This window comes from Taudactylus pleione, unplaced genomic scaffold (assembly GCF_031769625.1).
Source record: "Taudactylus pleione unplaced genomic scaffold, aTauple2 ptg000233l, whole genome shotgun sequence".
Classification (NCBI taxonomy): Eukaryota; Metazoa; Chordata; class Amphibia; order Anura; family Myobatrachidae; genus Taudactylus; species Taudactylus pleione.
This window is the reverse complement of record NW_028284635.1, coordinates 2,229,600-2,255,114: the sequence shown is the minus strand read 5'-3', so window position 1 is coordinate 2,255,114 and position 25,515 is coordinate 2,229,600. Positions and strand designations below refer to the sequence as shown.

At 42.0% G+C, this 25,515-nt stretch overlaps 1 long non-coding RNA gene across 2 annotated transcripts; it reads right to left on the bottom strand.

Annotated features, from left to right (window-relative positions):
* Positions 1-20,753: 20,753 nt before the first annotated feature.
* LOC148516890 (uncharacterized) lies at positions 20,754-24,893 on the bottom strand. 2 transcript variants are annotated; one of them, XR_015879355.1, is made up of 3 exons: positions 24,832-24,893; positions 21,984-22,061; positions 20,754-21,660 (listed from the first exon to the last, which is right to left on the bottom strand). It is a non-coding gene; the product is annotated as an uncharacterized LOC148516890 (long non-coding RNA). The 2 variants fall into 2 exon arrangements; XR_015879354.1 differs by having other exon boundaries at positions 24,472-24,866.
* Positions 24,894-25,515: the final 622 nt, after the last annotated feature.

The window sequence follows — 25,515 nt, the reverse complement described above, 5'->3', positions numbered from 1 at the left end:
GTATAACATTCAATTAACCTACTGATTATATATGAAAAAACAACTGTATTAGAATAATATAATATAGTTTATTATGTTATCCCACTAAAATATCAAATATTAAAATAATAAATGTACATAAAATAATCTAAACATAATAGCAACCTATTAAAATTACACAGTTAAACAGTGTTGCAAATAAGAACATTACAAATCACCAAAATCCATTTGTCAATGAGTGCATATATAGAAGTTATAATGTTTGATCCAAAAAATAAGAGTCTCTATAGAGATACAGCTGTACAAAAAATAATCTGTCAAAAAAATAATGGTTAAATTAGCTTCTTTCAAATATATATAGTAGATCGCGGAGACAAAAGACAAATAAGATCACGGAGGCCGTCCTGTATGTAAGTAGCTTCCACTCTAATACCCCTTTTACACTGGAGCTAAAACCCGGGTTTTTGCTGGGTTGACCCGGGCAGCTCCCTTGTGTAAAAGGGGAGAGGGTTGGATCGCCGGGTCGAGTGACCCTATAATCCAACCCAGGTAAATAGCAGGGTTTAACATGGGCATAGCCCGTGAAACCCTGCTGTGAGAGCAGCGCACTCCGGGTCACGATGACCTGGAGTGTGCTGCTAGCTGGCCGGTTGGTCCGGCTTCAGTGGTGCTTGGAGATGACATCATCTCCAAGCATCCACTTTGACGCCAGGAAAGCCGGGTCTATGCAGACTCGACTCCGGTGTGAGCGGTGCCGACTCGGGATTATACCGAGTCGGCGCCGGCTAAATTCCGGGTCTGATCCGGATAGGTACTCTGTTCCAACTCCAGGTCAGACCCGGAATTTTGGTGGAAAAGGGGTATTATTTTGAGTCAAATTCCAATGTGCATATTTTGCTAAAAATGTGTCCAGGCACTGTGCACGATATGTAATAGCCGGCGGCAGTCTCAAATAGTATTGAAACCAGGCGATCAGTATGTTATCAGTACATCTGAAAAATTGGAGTTTCACTCAAAATAAGAGTGGATGCTACTTACATACAGGACAGCCTCAGTGATCTTATTTGTCTTTAATTTCCACGATCTACTATATATATTTGAAAGAAGCTAATTTATCCATTATTTTTGGACAGATTATTTTTTGTACAGCTGTATATCTGTAGAGACTCTTATTTTTTGGATCAAACATTATAACTTCTATATATGCACTCATTAACAAATGGATTTTGGTGATTTGTAACGTTCTTATTTGCAACACTGTTTAACTGTGTAATTTTTATAGGTTGCTATTATATTTAGATTATTTTATGTGCATTTATTATTTTAATATTTGATATTTTAGTGGGAGAACATAATAAACTATATTATATTGTTCTAACACAATAGTTTTTTCATATATAATCAGTAGGTTAATTGAATGTTATACCTACCTATTTCCAACATCTGTCTCAATTGGATTTAATTATATATACTTTGTGTTCTAATATTGATAGCTAATATAGGGATAGATTAATCATAGTGGTAGCGCAGACTATTTTTCTTGTCCATTGTCTTTCTAATCTCAAACACACACACAGTTTGTTTCATTTTTTGCTGAGACCCTATATTACCCCTTTATGAGATGATTATAAGTAGGTAAATTCGCACCAGAATATATTGTTGTGTTTTGACCTATTGCATGTCGAACATTTGGTGTTGACCTATACAATGTTGCCCTATTACTTGTCTATCTTTTATACCACACCCTAGCCCTGGCAACAGGAATCTTGGGGCCCTGTACAGCAATGTTTTTGGGACCCTCCATCCTACCTGATAGGATACATGCAGGGCTGCCATCAGAAATTGCGGGGCCCAGTACTGACAAAATAGGTAGGACCCCCCAGTCGTAGGCGGAGCTGTGGATGTGGGTGGAGCTACCCTGGGAGTAGGACATCAACCAGTTTAAAAATTCTCAAAGCTTAATCTGTGGGGGCAGTTGGACTAGGGGGGGCCAGGGGCAGGAAAGGCCGGCTGGACTGGACGAGGGGCAGGGTAGGCATGCTGAACTGAGGGGCTCGGGGAAGGCTGACTGGACTGGGGCAAAGAAGGCAGGCTGGCTGGACTAGGAGGGGGGGTCGCAGAAAGGCTGCCTAGACTGGGGCCAGGCAGGGAAGACAGGCGGGCCGGACTATGGGTATGCTGAGAAGGCTTGCTGGACTAGATGGATGCAGAGAAGGCTGACTTGACTAGGGGGACACAGAGAAGGCTCGCTGGACTAGGGGAGGAGCAGGGCAGGCTGGCTGGACTAGGGGGCTCAGGGAAGGGTGGCTGGACTGGGGGGTTCAGGGAAGGCTGGCTGGAGTGGGGGGCTCAGGGAAGACTGGCCGTACTGGGGGGCTCAGGGAAGGCTGGCTGGACTGGGGGGCTCAGGGAAGGCAGACTGGCTATTCTAGGTGGGGTTGCAGAAAAGCTGGCTAGACTGGAGCATGGCAGAGAAGACAGGCTGGCTTGACTAGTGAGACGCAGGGAAGGCAGAGAAGGCTTCCTGGACTAGCGAGACACAGGGAAGGCTGGATGGACTAGGAGGATGCATGGAAAGCTGGCTGTACAAGGGGGACACAGGGAAGGCTGGCTGTACAAGGGGGACACAGGGAAGGCTGACTGTACAAGGGGGACACAGGGAAGGCTGGCTGTACAAGGGGGGTGCAGGGAAGGCTGGCTGTACAAGGGGGACACAGGGAAGGCTGGCTGGGCGGCGAGATGCAGGGAAGGCTAGCTGTACAAGGGGGACACAGGGAAGGCTGGCTGGCTGGGCTGGGCTGGGAGATGCAGGGAAGGCTGGTTGTACAAGGGGGACACAGAGAAGGTTGGCTTTACAAGGGAAGGGGCAGGGAAGGCAGACTGGCCTTCACTAGAAAGCTGGCTGGACTGGAGGGGCGCAGACAGGGGAAGGCAGGCAGGCTGACTGGGTTAGGGGAGCGCATGAAAACTGGCTGGACAATAACAGGGGCAGATTACCTCATGTCTCCGAACACATGCTCCGACGCCAGCGGCATTTCCTGATGGAGAGGAGGCCTGGGTGGCAGCAGGGACAAATACACGCCGGTAGGCACAGGCAAGAAGAATAACCATCAACGAGGCAGCGTCATTTGAAGCTGCATTTGAAGCGGCCGCTCCTGATTGGCTTCCATTCCGCGAGCTGTGACTGGCTCCTGGCCACCTCCATATGTCAAATGCAGCTGTTGTGCTACACCGATGCCTCCTTTCCCTGCCGCCCGTGTATTATACCTCAATGCCATCCGGGCGCCCTCTCTCTCTGGGCCCGGGACTGGAGTCCCTACAGTCCCCCCCTGATGGGCAGCCCTGGGTACATGATAAATGGTAGTGAGATAGGTCTTGGGGGGACACTAGATGAAGGTAAAGAGCATTATTTTGAGTTGGAGACAGGTAATAGTGAGCCAGAGAGTTAAAGGGTAACAGAATGGGGGATGTCAGCAACTGCTGTTGATGTCACCAGCCTGGAAGTAATGGGGTACAAAGATAATAAAACCACAATGCAGCTAACGAAATCTTCCCCCCCCTCCCCCATGTAGCACCTGAAGGTCCCCGGTCTTTACCGCCACCAAGATAGGAAGATGTCCAGGATGGCTCTGCAGATCCATCTGCTCCTCATGGAGTGTACTTCCGCCGCCCTGGGTCCCAGCCAGGGTGTGTGGAGCCAGCAGACCCGGCAGCAGCCACCTACACAGTGCACTGACACATCACAAAAGAGCTATGTCTAGTGGCCGCTTCTAGAGGAAGACGGGAACTTTGACAACCTGCTAGCGCCATTTACACTATTGATTGACATGTAGGTAGCGGTTTAATATGTGACCGCTGGTGATGGTGGGGCCATGAGTAGCTGTGGCCCCTCAGAAGGAGGGGGCCCAGTACATGTACTCTTCTGTCGCCGGGCCTGCCTATGATGTACGCATAGCTGGCATTGCAGCCTTCTGTGTATGTATTTCTCATATAATAGTGTTTATTAGTCTAATTATGACTACCTGCTGTATTATTTTTATTAACATTATGATCAGAAGATAATTAATTCCATAATTCCAGTACTATTTTATATTGTGGGTAGAAACCAGAGCACCAGGAAAAATCCTCACAAACACAAGGAGAACATACATATAAATTCCACACATATAGTCCCATGGTTAGAATCAAATCCATGACCTTAGTGCTATGAGGCAGCAATGCTAACCACTGTGCCACTGTACTGCCCAATGGGAAACAGCGCTTAATGAGATAATCTCATACAGTCTCACAGCAAAGTTGGCTTTGGTACCAGAGGGTTTTTGAGTATTGAGAATATATGTAAATTTTAAGTAAACTGTGTAGAGCAGGGATGGGGAACCTCAAGCCCAGGAGTCGTATAAGGCCAGCGCTATCATTTGGTCTGGCCTTCTGAGCTTTTTTCTGATAGCCTCATCTGGCTAGCAGGTTGCCTAGAATGGCACACTGCAGCCAGAATCTATGCAGTAGTGCCATCTGGAGGGTCCTTAGGATGCTTCAGATGGTTGCACCGCTGCCCTTGCATCTCCCCGGAGCATCCTCAGGATGATCCGGGCATTGCTATAATCACCTGCGATTGTGGCCCCATCCCCATGTAACATCATGCTGAGGGAGCGTGACCTGAACCGGGCACACAAATAATGATATATATATCAATATGGCCCTTGGCAGAAAAAGGTTCCCCACCCCTGGTGTAGAGTGAAGATAATCTGGTAGAATAGCCTAAAGCTGCGTACACATGGTACAATATCTATGAACGATATGAACGATAATGATAAATCGGTCATTTTTATGCAGCGAACGACCAGGACAACAACAATATATATGGTCGTCCGTACATGCAGGCCAACCTGGATGATATCGTCAAGAATTGCCTGTTCAGAGATTTGGCAGGATGACTTCACTGAAAAATATCTATCATAGATATCTTTCAGTGTGTACACTCAATATCGTTTGTCCTGCACTACAGAAAGTTGAAGGGAAATCGTTCACCAATATCGTTCATTGAACAGATCATACCGTGTGTATTCAGCTTTACACAGAGGTTCCTAAATGTTGTCCTTAAGGCTCCCTAACTGTTCAGGTTTTAAAGCCATCCATGGTTGAGCACAGGTGACCTAATTAGTACCTTAGTCAATTTGATTTAACCACTTGTGCTCAACCATGGATATCTCTAAAACCTGTACCCAATTTGTTTATATATATAAAAGAAATTGTTTGGCGGCACTATATACTGTAATTATATATCATATCAGAGGTAGTTAGCATATCATTGGCCAATGATACGGGCCTGCCAACCAACGTCTAGGTCACCTCGTCGAGCAGGTCCCTAACACTCTGGGGTTCACATCTGGGATGCAAGGCACCCCAAAAGACAGCCCAGCCAAAGACCCCCCCAGGGCATCACACGAAAAAAAGAGTAACACTGAAGTGTTCTAATGTATCAGGTGTGTGAAGGTAGCTATTACCTATTACGTGTTGAAAATAGTAATAAAGGTAAAGAATATGTGAAAAATTACATGAATAATAAACAAACATAAGAAGCGATATAAAAAGGGACTATGAGGGGAATTCAATATGAAACGGGCGCGCGCCCGCTTATCCCCGTATTCAATATGAAACTAACGAAAACGGGAGCGCCTGCGAAGTGGAATTTGGGAAAAGTTACGAAATTATCCTTAAAAAAATTGTAGGACCCCGCTAAAGTTGTAAAAACATGGGGGATCACTATGGGTACCCCTGTTTTAGCCTGTAAATGAAAGTCGGGGATTTAAATAGCCGCAGCAGGTGTTTTTTCCCGACATTGAAGAAGTGTTGCAGAAGAGCACTTAGGTTATTTGTTTCATTTTTTTAAGTGGTCCCATCAAATTTGGGGTACATGAAAATGGGTACTAGCATATTTTGATGTCCCTAAAAAACACCTGCCGCATACTTGCAGAATAGCCCTGAACCTATTTCCCTATTGTTAAACAATTTTTTCCCATTTTTTTTTTCACCCCAATTTTTAAATTAATTTTTTGGGGTGTCTCTATTTTTTTTGTAAAACTTTTTTTGACAAAGTTCTTTTTTAAATGTCATTCCCAGAGGTGCAGGCTATTTTTTTTAAGCCTGCACCCCTAAACCCCAATTCTGCACTTTTTTTCGACACCTATTCAATGGTGAAAAGTTATCCCCGATTTTTATCAAAGACTTTTCGAACCTGCGAAAAGTCTTTGAAATTGAATACGGTGTAAAACTAAAACCTGCGATAATGACGTCATAAGTGCGATATTAACGCAAAAACAGAGTTTTCGCACCCATATTGAATACCCCTATATGTGTATTAAGTGGTGATGCCCTAAAGAGGCCCAGCCAGAACAGCGCAGGGGGCCTCATGCCCAAACGCTCACCCCAACTATACTGACACTATATAAATATATAAAGGACTTACTTTGGATTATACCTGTTACCTGGTGCAGTCAAATGCTAGGTCCCTGCTTAAATCCATATATAGGGAGGTGGGGAAGGGGTGCCAATCTAGACTGCAGTAACTCCAGACTTCAGATGTGTGTTTAAATCATTGGCCAATGATATGCTAACTACCTCTGATATGATATATAATTACAATATACATTTAAATCTGAACAGTAATGATCGCATAGTGCATCTGCAATTTCATTTCCTGTGTATGTTACTCTAAAATCTCACCATGATAGCACCTTTCATTACTATTAGGGTGTGCAGTCTAGAGCCCCTCACTATACTCTATATTATGTGTATTTATACACATATCTCTGAAGTCTGAGATTACCTCTATACAGTATATATGTTTTATATTAGGTGTTTATACTGCTGCTATGGTGATGGGCTGTCACTTTTGTGTTTCTGTGAGAATGTCCCTGTATGATGATGTAACTAACAAGGCAGTTGCAGGGTGGGCGAGCCGTCCTGACCCTATTTGCACGTGGTAGACTTATTATAAAAGGTACGTTCACGTTGTTTTATATTACTCTGATGACAATATGAAAATATATTGAAACGTTGATGAATTTCTGCATCGCTTTTTTATACCATAAGCGTCTGACCATTGCTATATATATATATATATTAGGGGTGTGCACCGGCCACTTTTCGTGTTTTGTGTTTTGGTTTTGGATCTGGATCTTTCTTCGTGTTTTGGATCTGGATTGGTTTTGCCAAAACCACCCTTCCGTGTTTTGGGTTCTGGGTTTTGTGTTTTGGATCTGTATTTTTTTGAAAAAAAGCATAAAAACAGCTAAAATCACAGAATTTGTAGGTTTTTCTGCTCCTATGCTATTATTAACCTCAATAACCTTAATTTCCACTCATTTCCAGTCTATTCTGAACACCTCACACCTCACAATAGTGTTTTTATGTCCAAAAGGTTGCACCGAGGTAGCTGGATGACTATGCTAAGCGACACGAGTGGGCGGCACAAACACGTGACCCATCTAGGAGTGACACTGCAGTGGCAGGCAGGATGGCAGTTAGAAAAACTAGGCCCCAAACTGTACATAATGCAAAGAAAAAAAGAGGTGCAAGATGGAATTGTCCTTGGGCCCTCCCACCCACCCTTATGTTGTATAAACAGGACATGCACACTTTAACAAATCAATCATTTTAGCGCCAGGGTCTGCCACACAACTGTGGCTGAAATGATTGGTTCGTTTGAGCCCCCACAAAACAAGCTGGCAATTAATGTGTCCCTGCACAAACTGGCTCTACGGAGGCAAGATGTCATCCTCATCCTCCTCATCCACCGATTCCTCACCCTCTTCAGTGTGTACATCCTCATCCTCACAAAGTATTAACTCGTCCCCACTTGAATCCACCACCACAGGTCCCTCTGTACCTTCTGGAGGCTGGTCTCCCTGGAAGAGCTGATAATTCATTTTGATGAACATCATCTTCTCCACATTCTGTGGAAGCAACCTCCTACGCCTTTCGCTGACAAGGTTCCCGGCTGCACTAAACACTCTTTCGGAGTACACACTGGAGGGGGGGCAACTCAGGTAAAATAGAGCCAGTTTGTACAGGGGCCTCCAAATTGCCTCTTTTTCCTGCCAGTACAGGTATGGACTGTCTGACATGCCTACTTGGATGCTGTCACCGATGTAATCCTCCACCATTCTGTCAATGGTGACAGTATCATATGCAGTGACAGTAGACATGTCAGAAATTGTTGCCAGGTCCTTCAGTCCGGACCAGATGTCCAAACTTGGTCCTGCCTGCCCTGCATCACCGCCAGCGGGTTGCTTAGGATACCTAAGTTTTTTCCTGGCAGCCCCAGTTGCGGGAGAAAATGAAGAAGGAGCCGTTGACGTGTCACGTTCCGCTTCAGCTGACAGTGTGTTCACCAGCAGGTCTTTGCACCTCTGCAGGCTTGTGTCGGCCGGAAAGAGAGACACCACATAGGCTTTAAACCTAGGATCGAGCACGGTGGCCAAAATGTAGTGGTCTGATTTCAACAGATTGACCACCCTGGAATCCTGGCAAAGCGAATGAAGGGCTTCATCCACAAGTCCCACATGCCGAGCGGAATCGCTCCGTCTTAGCTCCTCCTTCACTTTCTCCAGCTGCTTCTGCAAAAGCCTGATGAGGGGAATGACCTGACTCAAGCTGGCAGTGTCTGAACTGACTTCACGTGTGGCAAGTTCGAAGGGCTGAAGAACCTTGCACAACACAGAAATCATTCTCCACTGCGCTTGAGTCAGGTGCATACCCCCTCCTTTGCCTATGTCATAGGTGGATGTATAGGCTTGTATGGCCTTTTGCTGCTCCTCCATCCTCTGAAGCATATAGAGGGTTGAGTTCCACCGCGTCACAACCTCTTGCTTCAGGTGATGGCGGGGCAGGTTCAAGAGTGTTTGCTGGCGCTCCAGTCTTCGGCACGCAGTCGCTGAATGGCGAAAGTGGCCAGAAATTTTTCGGGCCACCCAAAGCGTCTCCTGCACGCCCCTGTCGCTTTTCAGGAAATTCTGCACCACCAAGTTTATTGTGTGAGCAAAACATGGGACGTGCTGGAATTTGCCCAGATGTAATGCCCGCACAATATTGGTGGCGTTGTCAGATATCACAAATCCCCAGGAGAGTCTAAGTGGGGTAAGCCACTGGGCGATGATTTCCCTCAGTTTCTCTAAGAGGTTGTCGGCGGTGTGCCTCTTACTGAAACCGGTGATACACAGCGTAGCCTGCCTTGTAACGAGCTGGCGTTTCTGAGATGCTGCTACTGGTGACGCTGCTGCTGTTGCTGCGTAAGGTGATACATCTACCCAGTGGGCTGTCACAGTCATATAGTCCTTAGTCTGCCCTGTTCCACTTGTCCACATGTCCGTGGTTAAGTGGACATTGTGTACAACGGCATTTTTCAGGACACTGAGGACACTTTTTCTGACGTTTCTGTACAGTCTCGGTATCGCCTGCCTAGTGAAGTGGAATCTAGACGGGATTTGGAACCGGGGACACACTACCTCCATCAATTGTCTAAATCCCACTGCACTAATGGCGGATACCGGACGCACGTCTAACACCAACATAGCAGTCAAGGCCTCAGTTATACGTTTTGCTTCAGGATGACTGCTGTCGTACTTCATCCTCCTCGCTAAGGACTGTTGGAGGGTCAATTGTTTAGTAAAAGTAGTGGTGTTCCTACTTCCTCTCTGGGATGATGAACGACTCCCAGCAGCAGCAGCAACAGCAGCAGCGGCAGCAGTAGGCGTAGCAATGCAGGATCCTCCGGAGGAATCCCGGATAGGAGAGTCAGTCATGCCAGTGATATGGCCTGCAGGACTACTTCCGATCCTGACTAAGGAGGAAATTGACGAGGAGGGAGTTGACGGTGTGGTTTGCAGGCGCTTGGATACAACAGGACAACGGGATTTAGGTGTCCCTGGACTGCTTACGGTCTGAGCCAAAGTTTCTGAACTTGACAGTAACTTTTTATGAACGCGCTGCAGGTGCCGTATAAGGGAGGCTGTTCCTAGGTGGTTGACGTCCCTACCCCTACTTATTTCACCTTTACATATGGTACATATGGCAAGACAGTTGTTGTCCGGATTTGGATAGAAATATTGCCAGACCAAAGAGGTGGAATGTTTGGTCTTCTGCCCAGGCATGACCGTGATGGGCTTTTTCATCCCACGGACAACAACTGTCTCCCCCGGAGCCTGATTTAAACAAACCACATCACCATCAGAATCCTCCTCGCCAACTTCCTCCTCAGCGCCAGCTACACCAGTATCCTCATCCTGTTGTACTTCAACAGTGACATCTTCAATTTGCATATCAGCAAGTGGACTGTGGGTGCTCCTTTCAGCACTTGCAGGGGGCGTGCAAATGGTGGAAAGAGCCACCTCTTCCCGTCCAGTGCTGGGAAGGTCAGGCATCGCAACCACCACCACACTTGGACTCTCTTTGGGGATTTGTGATATCTTCTTAGAAAGCACAGTTCTTCGCTGTGCTTTTGCCAGCTTAACTCTTTTGATTTTTTTAGTGGGAGGAGTGCTTCCATCGTCATGTGAAGCTGAACCACTAGTCATGAACATACTAGGGATCGACCTTAGCCGTTCCTTGCCACTCCGTGTCGTAAATGGCATATTGGCAAGTTTACGTTTCTCTTCAGCTGATTTAAATGTCTTTTTCAAGGTCATTTTCCTGAACTTTGCCATTTGGGATTGTATGTGCCCTCTACTATGACATTGGGCATCGGCCTTGGCAGACGACGTTGATGGCATGTTATCGTCTATGTCATGACTAGTGGCAGCAGCTTCAGCACTAGGAGGAAGTGGTTCTTGATCTTTCTCTATTTTATTTTTATCGGAGAAAGTTTGGTCCTCCATTTATGTTATATCGATTTGATATATACGTGCGGCTAAACACAGAAAATAAATTTTTTTTTGGTTCGGACTGGAGTGTACTTTGTGGGTTACAGCACCCTTTAACGGTCAAGCCAGCCGGCCCTTTACTTATGACACAGGCGCACTCTTGGCACTACTTTGTTGATGCACGTGCGGCTACTGCGCACACAATTCACAAACACAGAAAATAATTTTTTTTTGGTTTGGACTGGAGTGTACTTTGGGGGTTACAGCACCCTTTAACGGTCAAGCCAGCCGGCCCTTTACTTATGACACAGGCGCACGCTTGGCACTACTTTGTTGATGCACGTGCGGCTACTGCGCACACAATTCACAAACACAGAAAATAATTTTTTTTTGGTTTGGACTGGAGTGTACTTTCGGGGGTTACAGCACCCTTAACGGTCAAGCCAGCCGGCCCTTTACTTATGACACAGGCGCACGCTTGGCACTACTTTGTTGATGCACGTGCGGCTACTGCGCACACAATTCACAAACACAGAAAATAATTTTTTTTTTGGTTTGGACTGGAGTGTACTTTCGGGGGTTACAGCACCCTTAACGGTCAAGCCAGCCGGCCCTTTACTTATGACACAGGCGCACGCTTGGCACTACTTTGTTGATGCACGTGCGGCTACTGCGCACACAATTCACAAACACAGAAAATAATTTTTTTTTTGGTTTGGACTGGAGTGTACTTTCGGGGGTTACAGCACCCTTAACGGTCAAGCCAGCTGGCCCTTTACTTATGACACAGGCGCACGCTTGGCACTACTTTGTTGATGCACGTGCGGCTACTGCGCACACAATTCACAAACACAGAAAATATATTATTTTTTTAGCACTTGGGGGGAGCACCCCTGATGGACAGAGCACCCCCTGGACAACACTACAGCACCCCTTTAGGACTGGGACACTGCACAGGACTTTGGAGTGGACACAGCCCCTATGGAGAACTGACTGCACAACACAGTCCAGCCAGCCCCTATGGACTTTGAAGTAGTGGACACAGCCCCTATTAACAACAGCAGCACAGCACAACACAGCCAGCCCCTATGGACTTTGAAGTAGTGGACAACAGCAGCACTACACTACACTACACTACACAGCACTAACTCCCACCCTCCCTCTTCACTGTCCACAGCCGAGTGAGAAAATGGCGCCGACGCGGGTACCTTATATAGGATCCAAAACCCGCGAGACTCGGAAGGCGGGATGATGACGTTTTGCCTCGATGTCAGATCCGAGTCAGGCGGGAAAAGTCGAGCCTGACTCGGATCGGACTCGGATCGGGGGGGCTCGGGGGGGTTCGGATTTCAGAAATCCGAACCCGCTCACCCCTAATATATATATATATATATATATATAAATGATTCACTCTCGCAGCACTCCTCACTAATACTTATTGTGAACAACGCAGGTGCCTTCCTTGCATAAACCAAGCACGTTGGGATACGTTTGTACAGCATGTAAATCAGGCGGCACTCAATGCAGACATATCACAGGAGACAGATCTTGCCAATGTTTCAATGTTTATGTAAACATTTTCGTCAGGGCTCAAAAGTACAAAAAAACAACTCACCTTTATACCCCCACCGGACCGTCCATGCCGCCGTCTGCACGCGGAGTCCCACGCGTAAATGTGACGTCACTGGGAGCGCCTGCATCAGCGTCACGGAGGGGCCGAACCACGTGACCACTAAACACCAATGGAAAGCACATGCCATTAGATCACCTAGCAACCGGCAAACAATATTGTGCATGCCACTGCCGGACAGAATAAATACTTAACAACATTTCTTACAACATAGGACAAACAAACATACACACAGACATAGAATAAATAGCAGCCATAAAATGTGAAGCATTACAGATATAACAGTTATCACGGAATAGAACAAATGTAATGGGAGCAAGTCGATCCTATCTAATACTCATATCTATTACCAAGTATTGAGAGCTCAATATAAATGCGCCAGACAGCGCTAAATTACTTAAGACTACAATCATAGATATGCTAGGTAAATCAGAGATATCAGAAAAAGAATTATCGCTCAAATAGACATAGATGCTAATACAAAATAAGAAAATGCAAATGAAACAAAATGTGAATGAAAACAATTATCTGTAATTCTAAAAGTAGAATAAATCACAAGTAACAACTAAGTCCCAGATGCTCATTTAACCCCCTTGGAGCCAAAGTGTCCAAGCGGAAAATCCATCTACATTCGGCTTGTAATAATAGCAGACCACGGTCTCCCCCTCGTTTCGGGGTTTTGATATGATCTATAATCCGATACCGTAATACAGCCAAGCTATGTTTGGCCTCTAAGAAATGGCGGGCCACAGGTTGATCAGATCTGCCAGTTTGTAAAGCAGACCTGATGGAAGACCTATGAGCTGCCATCCTTTCCTTGAAAGCCCTCTCTGTTTTACCCACATAATGTTTACCACAAGGGCAACTAATTAAATACACCACACATTTCGTGGAACATGTCACTCGATGTCGAATTTGATATTTCTTCCCCGAATATGGATGATAAAACGAATCTCCGCATATCAAATAGCTGCAGGTGGTGCATCCAAGACATCAGAAACATCCATTACGTCCAGCATTCAAAAATATGGATTGTGCAGATCCCTGTTGTATGGGTACAGCTGATGTCACTTCTGTTTTCATAACATAGTCTCTTATGTTGCGACCACGTTTATAAGCCGACATCAAGCGCGTTCCAGACAATTGGCTTAGTTGGGTATCTGATTGTATAATAGGCCAATATGATTTACTAATATGATTAGTTTGGCTGGTATCAAAGGTATTAACCCAAATAAATCGATTCGCTTTATTCTTATGTTCTTTACTTGAAGATTCCAGCGCTTGTGATCTAGGTATTTTGAGAACTCGCTGTTTGATCTTATTAAGAGAGGCTCTATCATATCCTCTAACAACGAACTTGTTGATCATAGTATCTAAGGCTTGATTCAGGGACAAATCATCACTAATGATGAGGCGTACACGCAGCATCTGTGAATATGGAAGTCCACTTTTAATGGCCACAGGATGATGACTTGTTGCCAAAAGGATATTATTACGACCCGTTGGTTTAGTAAACATTGTAGTATGGATTTTGTTATTACAGACTGTGATGGTGACATCCAAATAATTTGCAGTCGATGTATCCATATGATATGTGAATTTGACCGGAGAGTCACAAGAATTGTGGGCTAGGATCAGATTTTCAAGTACATGGCGAGGTCCCGTCCAAAACAGCAGTAGATCGTCGATATAGCGTAAATAAAGTAGGATATTAGAGCTAATTTCAGGTTTGCCAAAAAATAGTTCTTCCTCCACGCCGTACATAAAGCAGTTCGCAAATGATAGCGCTACATTCGATCCCATAGCGCAACCTTTCTGTTGCAGGTAAAAGGAACCATTAAACATAAAATAGTTGTGCTGTAACGTTAATTGTAGTAGATTAAAAAAAAACTCGATGTCGGGACCTTTATATAATGCATTATTGGTAACTACAGACCTCACGGCAGCCAATCCCTGTTGATGGGGTATGCATGTATATAGATTTTGTACATCTATAGTAGCTATAATGCAGCCTGTAGGAACAAAGTCAATCTCCGCTAATTTATTAAGTAAAGTTGTGGTATCCTTTAAATAACTGGATTTTGCCTGTACACAAGGCTGCAAAATAGAATCCAAAAAAAATAGATATTGGTTGATAAATAGATCCCCTGGCGGAGATGATTGGCCTCGCAGGTGGATTGTGACAATCTTTATGTATTTTAGGTATGGAATACATCAAAGGAGTGACAGGAAATGTAGTATTGAGGGATTCAGATATTGTTATGGGGAGAACACCATCATTGACAGCCCGTGATAAAATACCGTCCAATTCTTGTTTGTAAAGAGTTGTAGGGTCTTTGGACAAATGGCAATATGTATCTGTATCATTTAATAGTTGGTTTATCCCTGATACATAATCTGATAAATTTTGAATTACAATGGTCCCGCCTTTATCAGCGGGCCGTATTACTATATCACGATATGTGCTTAAGGACTTCAAAGCTTGCCATTCATCTTTAGTAAGGTTAGAACGTGCATGTGTCTGTTTCGTTGCTGATTGTAAAACATCATGGTCCACCATACGACAAAATGTCCGAATGGAAGAGTTGGATGACACAGGATCAAATTTAGACTTCTTTTTTAATGCTTTAGGTACCAAAGGATATTCAGTACACTCGTCGTATTCATTAGAGGCAACATTATTGAAGTGTTCACGTAAACGTAGTTGTTGACCCAGTTTATATTGTTCCACCTTCCAACAAAATTGGTCAAAGTTATTAGTAGGAACAAAATTTAAGCCTTTAGAAAGGACATTTGTTTCCATGGAAGTAAGACTGCGTGAGGAGAGATTGAATATTATTTCTTTTTGGATATTGGCCGGCGTCCGCTGCCTCGACCTTTTCCCCTGACCCCCGCGCCTTGTATAGCGCCTACGGGGTCTGCATCTTGTGCCCTTGTACGAACCACTAAAAGGGTGGCGACCATATGTAGAAGACGAGGGTTCCAAATCACTAGCTGATGTAGTACCATCAGTCGATGTTTCAGTGTCAAATAAGGCCCGATTATACCGGTGAGGAGGACGCCTCCTAGGGAGTCTCCCCATGTTACCAGTCACAGTAAGCCATGGGTAAACTTGTTTTCTGGCATAGTCCATGTTAACTTTGTCTAGTTTGGCCCTTTTATATTTGACCAACTCCTTTCGATATTTATCGATCTGTACAGCTAATTTGTCAGACCAATTTACAGTAGAATCAGATGTTAATGTCGGTTTATGAATAGTTTCAAATTCATTGATTTTGGTATGAATAACAACCAGTTCACGTGACACCTCTTCAATAACTAAAAGCATTAAATCATAAGAACACTTATTGAGGATCGAAATCCATTTCTTGCAAAAGGGAATATTAAATCTGCCGATTGTGGGCACATTCTTTATACGAAAGCCACGGGGGATCTTACCCTCCTTGTGATAGTCTGACAAGGTAACCCCGTGATAATAATAATCTTGTTCACGTCTTTTTAATTTGATAAGTTCCCGGAACAATTCAATATTCTCAGGGTTCCCACTAGAGGCACTAAGGTTCTCCTTAAAACGAATGTTGATAGCATCAGCGTCTGAATAACTAAAAGTCTCTCCATGTGTAAGCTCAATATCAGCAATTAATTCATCCAAATCAGCATCAATCGGGTCGACATCTACGTTTACGTGAACACTTCAATAATGTTGCCTCTAATGAATACGACGAGTGTACTGAATATCCTTTGGTACCTAAAGCATTAAAAAAGAAGTCTAAATTTGATCCTGTGTCATCCAACTCTTCCATTCGGACATTTTGTCGTATGGTGGACCATGATGTTTTACAATCAGCAACGAAACAGACACATGCACGTTCTAACCTTACTAAAGATGAATGGCAAGCTTTGAAGTCCTTAAGCACATATCGTGATATAGTAATACGGCCCGCTGATAAAGGCGGGGCCATTGTAATTCAAAATGTATCAGATTATGTATCAGGGATAAACCAACTATTAAATGATACAGATACATATTGCCATTTGTCCAAAGACCCTACAACTCTTTACAAACAAGAATTGGACGGTATTTTATCACGGGCTGTCAATGATGGTGTTCTCCCCATAACAATATCTGAATCCCTCAATACTACATTTCCTGTCACTCCTTTGATGTATTCCATACCTAAAATACATAAAGATTGTCACAATCCACCTGCGAGGCCAATCATCTCCGCCAGGGGATCTATTTATCAACCAATATCTATTTTTTTTGGATTCTATTTTGCAGCCTTGTGTACAGGCAAAATCCAGTTATTTAAAGGATACCACAACTTTACTTAATAAATTAGCGGAGATTGACTTTGTTCCTACAGGCTGCATTATAGCTACTATAGATGTACAAAATCTATATACATGCATACCCCATCAACAGGGATTGGCTGCCGTGAGGTCTGTAGTTACCAATAATGCATTTTATAAAGGTCCCGACATCGAGTTTTTTTTTAATCTACTACAATTAACGTTACAGCGCAACTATTTTATGTTTAATGGTTCCTTTTACCTGCAACAGAAAGGTTGCGCTATGGGATCGAATGTAGCGCTATCTTTTGCGAACTGCTTTATGTACGGCGTGGAGGAAGAACTATTTTTTGGCAAACCTGAAATCAGCTCTAATATCCTACTTTATTTACGCTATATCGACGATCTACTGCTGTTTTGGATGGGACCTCGCCATGTACTTGAAAATCTGATCCTAGCCCACAATTCTTGTGACTCTCCGGTCAAATTCACATATCATATGGATACATCGACTGCGAATTATTTGGATGTCACCATCACAGTCTGTAATAACAAAATCCATACTACAATGTTTACTAAACCAATGGATCGTAATAATATCCTTTTGGCAACAAGTCATCATCCTGTGGCCCTTAAAAGTGGACTTCCATACTCACAGATGCTGCGGGTACACCGCATCATTAGTGATGATTTGTCCCTGAATCAAGCCTTAGATACTATGATCAACAAGTTCGTTGTTAGAGGATATGATAGAGCCTCTCTTAATAAGATCAAACAGCGAGTTCTCAAAATACCTAGATCACAAGCGCTGGAATCTTCAAGTAAAGAACATAAGAATAAAGAGAATCGATTTATTTGGGTTAATACCTTTGATACTAATAGTAGCCAAACTAATCGTATTAGTAAATCATATTGGCCTATTATACAATCAGATACCCAACTAAGCCAATTGTCTGGAATGCGCTTGATGTCGGCTTATAAACGTGGTCGCAACATAAGAGACTATGTTATGAAAACAGATGTGACATCAGCTGTACCCGCACAACAGGGACCTGCACAATCCATATTTTTGAATGCTGGACGTAATGGATGTTTCCGATGTCTTGGATGCACCACCTGCAGCTATTTGATATGCGGAGATTCGTTTTATCATCCATATTCGTGGAAGAAATATCAAATTCGACATCGAGTGACATGTTCCACGAAATATGTGGTGTATTTAATTAGTTGCCCTTGTGGTAAACATTATGTGGGTAAAACAGAGAGGGCTTTCAAGGAAAGGATGGCAGCTCATAGGTCTTCCATCAGGTCTGCTTTACAAACTGGCAGATCTGATCAACATGTGGCACGCCATTTCTTAGAGGCCAAACATAGCTTGACTGTATTACGGTATCGGATTATAGATCATATCAAAACCCCGAAACGAGGGGGAGACCGTGGTCTGCTATTATTACAAGCCGAATGTAGATGGATTTTCCGCTTGGACACTTTGGCTCCAAGGGGGTTAAATGAGCATCTGGGACTTAGTTGTTACTTGTGATTTATTCTACTTTTAGAATTACGGATAATTGTTTTCATTCACATTTTGTTTCATTTGCATTTTCTTATTTTGTATTAGCATCTATGTCTATTTGAGCGATAATTCTTTTTCTGATATCTCTGATTTACCTAGCATATCTATGATTGTAGTCTTAAGTAATTTAGCGCTGTCTGGCGTATTTATATTGAGCTCTCAATACTTGGTAATAGATATGAGTATTAGATAGGATCGACTTGCTGCCATTACATTTGTTCTATTCCGTGATAACTTTTATATCTGTAATGCTTCACATTTTATGGCTGCTATTTATTCTATGTCTGTGTGTATGTTTGTTTGTCCTATGTTGTAAGAAATGTTGTTAAGTATTTATTCTGTCCGGCAGTGGCATGCACAATATTGTTTGCCGGTTGCTAGGTGATCTAATGGTATGTGCTTTCCATTGGTGTTTAGTGGTCACGTGGTCCGGCCCCTCAGTGACGCTGATGCAGGCGCTCCCAGTGACGTCACATTTACGCGTGGGACTCCGCGTGCAGGCGGCGGCATGGACGGTCCGGTGGGGGTATAAAGGTGAGTTGTTTTTTTGTACTTTTGAGCCCTGACGAAAATGTTTACATAAACATTGAAACGTTGGCAAGATCTGTCTCCTATGATATGTCTGCATTGAGTGCCGCCTGATTTACATGCTATATATACAAGATGCAAGTACATACAACACTGAACATATAAATACACACACTAATTACATTAATTATATAATTAGTGTGTGTATTTATATGTTCAGTGTTGTATGTACTTGCATCTTGACAAAGGTCCAAGCATGGGACCGAAACGTCGATGGATGGCTGTACTATGGCTGTATTTTTAAGATGACGTAAATAAAACAAATCTTTTTGATATCTATGAAGTCTGGTGAGTGCACCCTCATTTTGTTTGGAGATTATATATATATATATATATATATATATATATATATATATATATAGAAATAACGCCGGCACTCCACAGTGTAGTCAGTACCTGCCTGGGTGCCCTCTAATGGTGTGTGAACCAAGTATATAGGGAAAAACAGCGGCACTCTCAGGACTTGAAACATAAATGAGACTCACGACTCCAAGAGATCAGCGTCCTGAGGACGCTGATCTCTTGGAGTCGTGAGTCTCATTTATGTTTCAAGTCCTGAGAGTGCCGCTGTTTTTCCCTATATATATATATATATATATATATATATATATATATATATATATATATAGTAATACCCCGCCGGCACTCCTCCAATCCTGTGATAGTGTTACCCAGGTGCCATCAGTATGATGATGATACAGAGGCACAAAAGGATAGCGGCACTCTGAGGGTTTTCAAAATATTAAATATATTCAAATCATTACAGATAAGCAGCCAACATTTTGGGGCAAGGTGAAATACACCTTGACAAAGGGTGCCTGAGCCCCGAAACATTGGCTGCTTATCTGTAATGATTTGAATATATAAAATATTTTTGAAAACCCTCAGAGTGCTGCTGTCCTTTTGTGTATCCGTATATAGGGCCTAATTCAGCTTTGGGAATACAGTGAAAATTAGCACTTAACTGTGTACCTGGACAAACCATTTGCAATGCAAGGGGTGTACTGTAAATACAAATTTTTTTTGCATGCAGTGTAAATACTGGCTGCTTTTGTATGTAGCCCACAAATACTGCACAGCTTTATTATTACACTGCACTTTAGATGTCAGTTTGGACACCTCCCTCCCAAATCTAAAACTCTCTGTACATTTTAAATCTGCCCCACCTGCAGTGCAGCATGGTTTCCCCAAGATGATCAGTTAAGTGCTAATTCTCACTCTATTTCCAAAGCTGAATCAGGTCCATATATCTTTTTTTTTTCTCTATCATATGGTACCAGAAGATTCCCAATAAGTGAGTTACATATTTAGATAAGCCCTAGACCCATGTGATCAGTGTGGTGTGTATCCATCAGGAGTGGAGGTTCCAGGCCTATGTGAGTGTTATAGCCACTGTGTTAGACCCCATTCCCCTACCACAACCAAACCATCATTAATCCTTCAAGTGCCACAGCTAGGCCATCTCTTGCCCATGTGTAGACAAAGTATGAGTAAGCAGTTGTGCACACCCAATATTTCTGTGAAAGAAGTCTGCAGATACATCGGCGCATCTGGCTTTGTGTGCGGTTGGCCTGCCAAGCACCCGTACACTTGCTGCAGGGACTGACATAAAAGTTGGGCTGGCAAATTCATGAGCCCTCCCGGTTGTGACGTCAGGATGACACGTTGAGCAGCCGATCGGTAAGTGTGTATACTAACCTGAATTGCCTGCACGGTCAGCGCGACGGCCAGTCGGCCATCAAGACGACCTGATGTGTACCAGCTTAACACTTTAACAACAGTACTGAGGTAAGATTTTATTTCATTTTTAACTAAAACATGGATTATAAAGAATAATGTACTCCTGACAGCAGATTATTGCTGATATTAAAGGTCTTTCTTCATGTATAAAACAACGTGTTATGCATAGTTGTCCTTTAATTTGTTCATGGACTTTCTCTGTTCAGCTTAGAAGTCTTTTAGCACATAACACCTTATAGAAAGGCTTTAGCTCCTTGTTATGTACATCTTGTCTTGCTTGGACCTTATAGTGCCTGACACCATGATACTCTCATCTCTGTGCCTTACTGTTGGGGTAGCATGTATTCTGTGAATATAAAGTTTATTTATTAACACTTATTTATATAGGATATACTGTACATAGTATGTGTTGCCTTACAGAGAATAAACAATCATGCAAATCAGTCCCTGCCCCAATGGAGCTTACAATCTATATCGCCTACCACACTGACACACTATGGTTAATTTTGTCAGAAACCAAATAACCTACCGGTATATCTTTGGATAGGGAGGGACCCAGAGCACGTGGAGAAAATCGATAGTGTTGGGAGAACATACAAACCCCACACAGATAGGGCCAGAATTAAATTAAATAAGTGAGATCGCAATGCTAATCACTCTGCCACCATGCTGCCTTCCATTTTATACTAAGTCATCTGATTTTTAACTCATTTGGCCACGCAATGAAGAGCCACTTTGATTCCAAAACTTTGCAGATAAATGTGGAATTAGTCAGTTCATTGCACTTTCAGACATTTACATTTCTTGTTCCGGCAGAAAAGGAGACACCAGAAAAGGGCTCCTCCTGCCATGTTGCTTGGAGGAATGATTGAAATCATACTGAATTTCAGTGGCTGTGTAACCCTTTCCAGCTTCACACCTTCATGAGCAACAACCCATTCACCGACGTCCTCAGCATTTTTTTCTCTTAGGCATCCTTAGAGCAGATTTCATCTTTGCTTTTTCAACATGTGAATATAAAGACATGACAAATTATTGTGCATTCTTGGCAGAGTCCTCCTTATCCAATATTAGGACTATTATTAAAATCAAATCAGATTTTATTTAACAATAAATTAAGATGATAGTGCATTCTGAAAAGTTTCCAAAGGTACTCTCTTCACTTTGCATACATTATATTCTATTATTCCTGGGCTGCATATATGCTATAAATACATATTCTCAATTGTCTGTTTACATAATGTATACAAGACTGCATGAAAATTATAGAAATATTATATAAAGTATATAAAAGACAAGATAACAATGTAATCCATCTTACCTTAAAAAATGTTCCAAACCCACAATGTTATTTAATAGGGGCACATGAAACGTGTACAGCCACAGAATACTTTAAGTCCTAGGAATATTACAAATGTATGTGTCAATGTGAATATATAAAGACAATATAATAACATTTCTGACTTATTAATAAAGTTTCCTTTAATCCTAACAATGTAACAATATTTAGAACATCGTCTTATAGGGAAAAAAACCATGTAAGGTTTAAATTCAGTCAGATTTCATAATATATGTGACAGACTCTATGAAACATGTGTATGGAGAAGGCTTTGTGCTTTAATTATGTGAACTATGTCCAAGGTTAGTTAACAGTACAAAACTATGTATGTGCTTTGTTTCACAAGAATTAAATTTCCATTCTGTGATATTGCACAGGTAAAATATGTCTACGGAAAAGTAGTAACAGCTGTCTGTGATTACTCTATCTAGACACAGAATATGCATTACTGTACTGTATGTAGACATTTTTCTTGGTGGCAACACTAAGTGACAAAAATGTGTGTGTGCGTGTGTGGTTGTCTCTCTCTCTTTTTAGGGGGTATTTACCAAAGCTTGGAGGGAGATAAAATGTTGATAAAGTACCAACCAACCAGCTCCTAACTGTCATTTTTGAAACGCAGCCTGTAAAATGTCAAGGCTCCCATACATGTGTGATGGATTGGGGCAATTCCCCATTCCTCAGATGCCCGGGTTTTGGCATCGGTGAAATCCATTATGTTGGATTTCCATGATTTGCCGATCCCGGCCAAAAGATGATCGGGATCAGCAAAACGGGGATTTTTAACATGAAGAATGTCACAGATTTCCATGACCATCGATGGTTGCAATCAGCATTTCCGATCAATGGATCAGCGGTTCAGGTCACATCAGCGAATCAGCAAAACGGCATGCAGATGTAGGGCCCTTAAGTTAAAAGCTGATTGGTTAATATTTTATGTGTCACAATATTATCTCTCTATCTCTCTCCAAGCTTTGATAAACACTCCCTATGTGTGTGAGTATATATATATATATATATATATATATACATATATATATATACACACACACACGTGCGCGCTCAGAGGATATACATGAAAACAACTGTGTGTAAGAGGAAAAAACATTACTGTAATTTAATATGATGCAACAAAGGATAACAGAGGGTACAGACTTATACATTTTATTAAATTACAGAATTATACGAAACAGTAAAATGAAAAAAAAAATTCAAATTGTATATATATATATATATATATATATATATATATATATATATTAGTGTGCATAGAAAATTGTCAAATTGTCAAGGGAGAATGGAAGTTTTAAGTCATAACTTCATCTACAATTTCACACATCATGGATGTTTGAAAGTTAAGACATGTATTTATGTATTGAAGCTTTCTGACCAGAGCTAGCCAAATTAAGACAAACATTGTTTTCAACAGGGACTGTGGAAGTGGCAGACTGCAAGTAACATGATTAGTAATAATAAACAAGGCTATTTTAACAGAGTATCCTAAGTACACTATTAGCTAGACAAAACATAGGAAGACAGACAAAATACAAGCTGTTACTAAACGCCTGTGGCATGGATTTGTCAGTCAAGATTTGGTTGTTAGTTCAAAGCAATCCCTTCCTTTTGAACGACCTGAACATTCATCAGCTTGATGTGAATAGCAGAATTCAGGAAACATAGCCTAAAATGATCTGTTCCTTTCTTAGTGTACACGGAATGCTCTGACCCAAGTATTCGAGTGTGTAGAATGTGTTAAATAAATATATACATTATTTATTATTATTAGCATTATTATCCTTTACTTATATGGCACCGCAAGTACATAAACAGAAACAAGAAGAACAAATTAAGAAAAAAGTGACTTATAGTACAAAACATTGCAAAACATGGACGAGGTTTATAAACATTGCTGTATCAGCCGTCCATATATATATATATATGTATATATATATATATATATGTACATATACACATACAGTGTATACACATATATATTTATATAAATATATTCACAAACTATTTCTTCTTGTTCAGGTAGGAAAATAATCCCTAAACGATATATTTCTGAATAAATTAAACCAATGCTAGTTACCATTGTCGCATTAATGACTAATATGCACATGCATGTAGCATTCAATATTATCAATATCTATGCTTCATCATTGCCATACAGCAACTAATGGCTTTCCAATTTCCATGTAGACAAATGTTATACAATGCCACGTATTAGCATTTGAGAGCTGGAACAATAAAATAAAAGTTCTGTTTACAATTACAATCTGCTCAGTATGCCTGCTCGAAAATCTCTCTGGATTGCTTGGTTTTCAATGTTTATTAGTTTGACTTTTCAAAAGTCAAACTACACTTTGAAATGTAGCATGTCATTATGTAATTTGTAGTTACACAACCCAGGTCCATTTCGTAGGAATCTGAGACAGAACAGAGCTCCTCTAGTTAACAGTGTACTTACCTAGACTGTGTTGTCTCTGCAAATCTGCATTATCAGCCAGCATAAACATTAAGCCATCCAGAACACTACCCAGCACAAAGTCAAGACATGTAAAAATTAACACACCAAAAGAAAGAAAACATTTTTTTCCCCTTTTTCATTTTAAATGCATATACCCACAAGTAGGATATTCCTACAAGTGAAATGCCTGGGCAATGACATCTTATCTTTCCAGTTAACACTTACAGTGCCCTCAAAAAAATAATAAAATTGTAAAGGAGAAGAAAAATAAAAACCCTGCACACGTGTTACATTAACACGTTGTACTGCACGTACATATGAAGTGAAATGGTTATTCTAACTTATGACTATAATGCTTACATTTAATGAACTACATTGGTAACTAGTTAAAAGGTTTGCTGAGGTTCTTTGGACAACTTCCCAGTGTATCAGAGACTGAAGCAATGTTTGTGTTTAGGGAAAACAATATGTGTGGATGGAGCACAGAACTTTCTGTGCTGCGGACAATAGGTCTCTCTTGTTCTCTTCAAATGTCATCATTTTTTTGGCTGCAGCAGTGTACTAAACACACAATGGAAACTTCTATCCCCAAATGAAAATAGAACACTTCTAGAGGATATTTTTTTTATCTTATTTGCCGTTACTCTTATTATTTCTGGCTTACTGTTCATTTCTTTCCGATTTCATCCTGCAAGGTCTGAGAATTGAGATATTTTCAAAATATTAACCTTAAATTTAATTTTATATTTTCATTGATCCTGTTAGTACCGCACATGCATATGCACACCACAAGGTCATTATTTTTAACCAGACCTCCAGAACATTTGTAGAGTGAATCATTCTCCAGTCTCCATTCTCCAGTCTTCTTTAGACAGTCTCCACTCTCCAGTCTCCTTTAGATAGTCTCCTAGATTCTCAACCTCAAAAGCTGAGCATCCACTATACAATTTTCTGTCAGGTATCTGTCCAATCTGGCTGGTTGGAATGAAAACCTGGTAATGTAGGGGAGCAAATGACAGTCGATCATATTATTTATTTTATTTA